Below are 6,549 nucleotides of genomic sequence, written 5' to 3'. Positions count from 1 at the left end.
TTGTTTTGCAGGGTCTCTCTCCTAAATCTGACATGGGGCAAAAGTTGTTGTTTTCTGTTTTTTTTTAATGACGCTTTCCAACGGCGCGGTCTTCATTGGAGACATAGGGTACAGGATGGGGGCTCGAACTCTCATTGGCTCGGCTCTATCCGGGAGCGTTGTCATCAAACTTCATGCTTGTCCGCATAGTGTCATGAAAGACATTGGGCTGGCGCTAAGAGGAAAGGGCGTGCTGCAGGCGAGCATAGTGTCATGTGGATGCAGGTAGAGCTGGGTTAGTGTCACGATCTCAGCCTTCCAGCCTGTCAAAGTGGGCCCTCGGTGTGGCATCAACAAAAGGGAAGCAAAAGCCAATAGCTCAAGCTATTGAAGATTATCATAACAGACTTGCCTCTTCCTCCTCAATCTTCTTCCCCAGTCCCGAGCTCCTCTCTTATCCCAACCTGCTGCTTCTCTCTCTCCAATCCCAGTTTCCTTCTACCAGTAGAAAGCTTCTTCCCCTTCTATATTGCTGCTGCTATCAAAACTTGTATCCCCTGTCCTGTGATCGACTCGGTGGGCAATATATGTGTCACTGAACTGAGGTGATTTGTGTCTTTAGTGATTTGGATGTTTGATTTGAGTGAGGATCGTGACAATGGGTATCAAAACCGTTGATCCCTGGAACTGTGGTGCGAGAGGGCCATGGATTTCGCTAGAGGAAGCGTTTGATGTGGAAGCACGCGCCAAGCGTTTGGTGACATGCCAGGCTGGTGGGGAAGCTTCGTTGGAGCCAGGCTGCGCGTCTATGTGAGCCACGTGCTCTACCTGATGACCGACGACGTGCTTCACCAAGTCTATGGTGTTTACAGGGAGATGATCGTGTAGGTGCTCACACCGGCGAGCGCATAGCGAGTGGAGGCACTCGTCTGGTTCCGAACGGGTCTCGACACTGAGCAAGCTCGATGTGCCACCCATGGGCGCAACGTCTATGACGGTTGCTGCTCGTTGGATGTTCAGTTCGTGCACCCAATCAACGACCATGTTGGCATGTCGGTGTTCCCTTCCACCATCTCAGCCATGGTGACAACCTTGGCCACCGCTACATCTACACCGGTGTCGATAATCGCCACTGCGTCGACGTCCCCCTCGGCGTCGGTGTGCACCACGACGTTCATTGTGGCATCCTCCTTGGTGTCAGTATACACTGCCGTCGTGCCTACATCCCCCATTGTGCCAACATCTACCACCACCACCACTCCTACATCAACAATGACCCCGATGTCGACACTCACTGTTCCAGTGCTAGACACTGCGCCCAAGCCCAACACGGCGTCAGTGACCACCCCTGCGTCAATGTCCACCATGACGTCAATGTTCGCCCCTGTGATGGCATACGCTGTTGCATCGACAACCGCCTCTTTTGTCAGCTTCCTCTCGTGTGTTGGCCTCTTTACCTGTGTCGTCATCAACTCTCACCTCAGCTCATGTTGGCCAGCGCCACCACGTGTTCGTACGACTGGTGCAGTGGCCTCCTCCACTACAAGTGCACGTGCGATCGGGCGCCAGAGGGACCCCTGGTGCTCCAACGCATCATAGGCGCCCCTCGCCGCAACGACCTTCGCGTGCAGACGCCAGAGCTTGGCGAATACAGGACCAAATCGCTGCCTCAGTTCAGGCCTAACTAGCCGACTTCGTCCTTGCGTGCCGCAGATCCAACCTCAGCAAGTAGTCCGGGCTCTACGACCAGACCTCTGCAAGTGTTGAAGAATGAAGAACAACCCACCAGAAGGTCCGATGCTTTGAAGATGAATGCACCGGAGTATTTTACATAGATAAGCTGCAAAAGCTTAGATGGCTCAAGATAACTCACCGGAATGCTCAATGATGGATTTAAAGGTACATCAGAATATTAGGTGTTCACAGAGGTATTGAGTGGAGTCCCAATGGCTAGTTTATGAGGTTGTACTTATCGGATGATCTGGTGTTAGTACTACTTTTTTCATCGAATTGTCTAGTGTTAACAACTTTTTTGAGCCATTGGGTAAACGACTAGTTGGCGGGTTTTAGGCTATAAATACCCTCCACTCAGTCATTTGAATGTGTGGCATGCTGCTGGAGTCTAGAGAAAGCTCATGCACATTTGATAAAACATCCAAAACATCAAAGTGCTTAAAGTGATCATCCAAGACGATTAAGCACAAGATTAGAGAGTGTTTAGTGCTTATAGGCCTAGTGTGAATTGTAGCTAGGTGCTGCAACTTAAAGAAGGGATAAAAGAGTGATCCTAACTTGTACCGAGAGGTACGTCGATACCTTGAAGTCTTGGTGACTCGCCAGCATCTTGAGCCTTGCACTACGTAAGAAACCAGCAAATGAGACATAACATTAGTGACGAATGTTCAACACGCGTCACTAATATCCCTTCTGATCGTAACTAGATATAGACCCGCCACTGACGGGTCGTAACATGACCCGTCGCTGATGATAATAGTGACGGATCGTCCTAGGCTAGTCATTAGTGACGGGTAGCAAAATTGACCTGTCACTAATGATAAGGTCATAAGTGACGGATCGTTCTAGGCCAGTCATTAGTGACGGATTGTCCTATACCAATCATTAGTGATGGGTCAACTTGTAACCCGTCATTAATGACCAACTCCAGTCACTAATGATGGTATTCACAAATATTTTTTATTTTATTTTTCTCTTATTTTTTCTAATCTCAGCAACATTAGAATAGGAACCATCGTATATTTTTACTCAAGTTTGATATAAGGTGTGGCGGTTATGGACACAAACGAGCATTCCGAAAACGGTGTAGAAACTTTCGGGAGTGAGAACTCAATCTTCCAAGCCATTTTTGGCCTCAAAAAATTCTTCGAACTCAACAAAGTTGGGGAGAAACGGATGTAACTACTTTTTTAGATGTCTGTAGAGTTAAAAAAAATATCAAAATCGGAGTCCGTATGCACAAGTTATACCCGTTTTACCGAATGCACTCCGGGTCACCTATCAAATTATAACCCTCGACGAAATTTAGCAAAATTAATCATTAGTGACGGATCATGGTTATGATATGTTCCTAATAACCTTCGGCAAATAATGTTAAAAGGATAAAATATCCGGTTTCTATCATAACTACGTGATAGCAAAGGTGGTAAGGTGACTACACGCGCGAGTATGAGGTTATGGGTTTGATTCCCATGGAGCGCAAACTTGAAAATAATGTGAAAAAACGTAACTTGTGAGGTATATGGGATGAGCCTCCGTTAGGATGGCTCGGATGAAAAATTATTATTTTTTAACTTTTTTATCCAAAAAATACGAAAAATATTTATCGGTCATTAGTGACGGGTCAAGATTACAACCCGTCACTAATGACCTATCATTAGTGACTTATCATTAGTGACACGATAAGAGTGACGGGTATATGAACCGTCACTAATACCGGTTATCACCCGTCACTAATGACTTTTTTTTTCACGTAGTGTTGGTGGCTCAAGCTTGTTGACCCTCTGACTTAGTGTGGAGCGGCGGCAAGACGCGGAGACCCTTACTTTGGTGGCTCAAGCTCCGAAGTGATCATAACGGTAAGTGACCGGAAAAGAGACTAGTGGTGAGACCTTGCCTTGGTGGCTTGATGGCTCATCGTGCTTGAAACCTTGTCTTTATGATTTGGTAGCTCAAGAGCCATGATCGGAAGAGATTTGGTGACCGAGAGCATATCATTTGTGAAACTCCAACGTAAACTAAGGGTGGTGACCGAGAGCATATCATTTGTGAAGCTACAACGTAAACTAAGGGTGACATTTATGCCATCAATACCACATGACAAAAATTCCTTGTGCTGAGTTTGTCTCTCTACCATATTTATGTTTTCTCATTTACATACTTACAATTTACTTTGCTAGAGTAGGTTGCAATCCTTTTGAACGAAAGAGAAAACAGACTAGATAAGCCTAGAACAGATTTAGATAGAAATTGAGATAAATTTATCTTGTAAAATTTTTGAAGTCAGTTTTGTTTTAGTATCTAAGTGTCATAATTTATCCTCCTTTTAGGACATCATTGTTCCTCACATGAGCATTACAAAGGAACTCACTTTTTTACCAAGTAACCTAAGGTTGGAAATAATTTTAGATGTTATTAAGACATATGAGAGGAATATTAGTGATTTCCTATATTTTGGGGATTTTTTAGGCCTTAAAAATTGCTATATGTTCTAAAAGTAAGTAATCTTTTTTGGAGTTGTTTATTTTAAAATCTACATGCGGTATTGAGACGAATCCTTTTAAAATAGATTCATCATGAATTATAGATTAAATAGAAAAAGTTTCATGAATTTTAGAGTATGACAACTCCACTGCTCAAATAGAAAAAGAAAAGAAGAAATTTTTTAAAAAAGGTAAGGAACATACCACGTGGCACTTACTACCCTCCGAGAGGAATAGGCATCTTACCCTCCCATGAGAGGATGATAGGTATCTAATTCTATAAATCTTTTTATTTTAGATATATTTATTTAGTTATTTATGTTAGAAAATATAAAAATAAAAAAACTCCTAGATATGCACCTCCAAGTCTGAGATAAATATCCCTCTACTTGAGCCGGCCCAAGCACCATTCTGGAACCGAATTACTAGAGCGTGATGCTGATTAAAATGTCCCAGCAGTACTAGTTCGTCGAGCCCATAACCAGTTATATAAGCCCAGCAAACGTCTGGGCCGGCACTGAAGGCTGGCGTAGGCGCTAGCAGCTCTGCATTTGTTGACACCGCCACCGCCGGGCGTGACAACGCCTTCCCGCGGTGCCTCCACCGAGCGCCCCCGATCGGAGAGCGGGCGACGCGCGTACAGGACCTCCCCGAGCGTACGTCCCGGCGGGCCGACCGGCGCACGGAGGGTTGGCAAAAAACGGAGGCAGCTCCGTCTGCTCCCGTGGACCCACGAGCTGTCCTGGCACGGCATTCAACGCCGGCGGCCATCGCCCCCCCCCCTCCCCCTCCCGGCGCACGGCCCTAAAACGTCAAGGACGACGTGAATGCAATGGAATGCACTAATGGCGCGAGGCAATCATCATGCCACGGCCCCTACGAGGCCCAAATTGATTGGGCATTTCAGATCTCTAAATCACTCACGGCTCGGAATCAATTCGAACCATGTACTGGTGCACTACGGCTAGGTGCAGGTCCAAGCAAGCAGCCGAGTTCCAGCCTCCAGTCGCTGACGCTATCGGCGTGCGGTGCAGCCGAGTACCACCGCGCTGCACACCTGGCCCTACGCGTTCAAGTCTCTGAACGAGCTCCCTGCTCAGCCGGCCGAGCTGCCTCTGAGCGGACGGCCGGCGGCGAGCTCCACTGGCTTAACTGCTGCGAGGGGCGGAGCCAGCCAAAGAAACCACCGAGGTCAGCTCCGTTAGACAACGAGGTCAGTCATGTAAATGAACAGTATTTTTTAAAAATTGTATTTAGCAAATTTCGTCGGTGTCAACTGACACCGATGCCGAGCTGTAGCTTCGCCCCACAGCGACGATCGAGCGTCTTGGAGTAATGCTGTTGGGGAGGTAGGATGGGAAGCAAGGCATGCAGCGATCGAGCGCAAACAGGAGCGGTACTTGGCGGTTTGCAATCAAGTCTGGTCGATTGGGTGAATGGATCACTCAACAGATCCAGCGGCAATGAAAGCTACTACTACTGCCGGTTCAGTGGCTCAGTCCCGTATCCATGGCATGATCTCAGTCTGTCAGCTAATTAACGTTGCTAGCTTCTGTGGTCTCTTCTCCTTTCTTTGGCCTCTGCTTCCAAAAGTTTTTCTTTTCTTCTCCAAGATACAGTCGATGTTGTTACAGAGAAAAGGCTAGCGTGTCATTGGTTGATTGTATGGGGTTTATCCGCATAGATTATATATACAGGCTGAGTGTAAGCATGTTAAGTGGAGTTATCTATCATCCCCTTGTGGTTTGCGTATATCTGTCGCTTTGGTTTTTTATGGAAAAATTGCAGTCATCTTTCAGTCTAGGAAGATCGAGTTTACTGAGGCTTGAACATTTCCGCAGCCGTTCGAGAGGACAAGAGGTTGTACTTTGCTGGCAGGTCGGTGCGAGGCGTTTGGGCCCCGCAGATCGATGGCATTGCCGTCGCCGTGCCCAGCTCTGTGGGTGCTTTATTTCCTCTTCTAGTCTTCTGGCTCTCTCTCCTCTGTTTGTGAACGAGGATCCAATTAGAAAACCTAGTGCCCAAATTCTAGAACGGTATAGCCTGAAATAGAAACAAAAGAAGTCCAATTAAAGCTCTTTTAGAATGCAGGATTGAAAAAATACAAAAATAATAAAAATATAGGAATAAAATAGAGTGGTGGATGGAAAACAGATACAGGAATGGTACAAGAATGCACTTTGTGTTTCCTAATGCCGTCTTGAAGAGTGGGAGATCAGACACTCATGATGCCACGACTCGACGGAAAATTGGGGAAGATTTGGGTCCGTTCCACTCAATTTAAAAATGGATACAGGAGCTAATTTATTGGTACCACATTACTGTCCAACTAAATGAGAAGAATGCTCTCCTC

The sequence above is a fragment of the Phragmites australis genome, chromosome 14 (assembly GCF_958298935.1).
Source record: "Phragmites australis chromosome 14, lpPhrAust1.1, whole genome shotgun sequence".
NCBI lineage: Eukaryota > Viridiplantae > Streptophyta > Magnoliopsida > Poales > Poaceae > Phragmites > Phragmites australis.
This window is presented reverse-complemented; position numbering follows the sequence as displayed.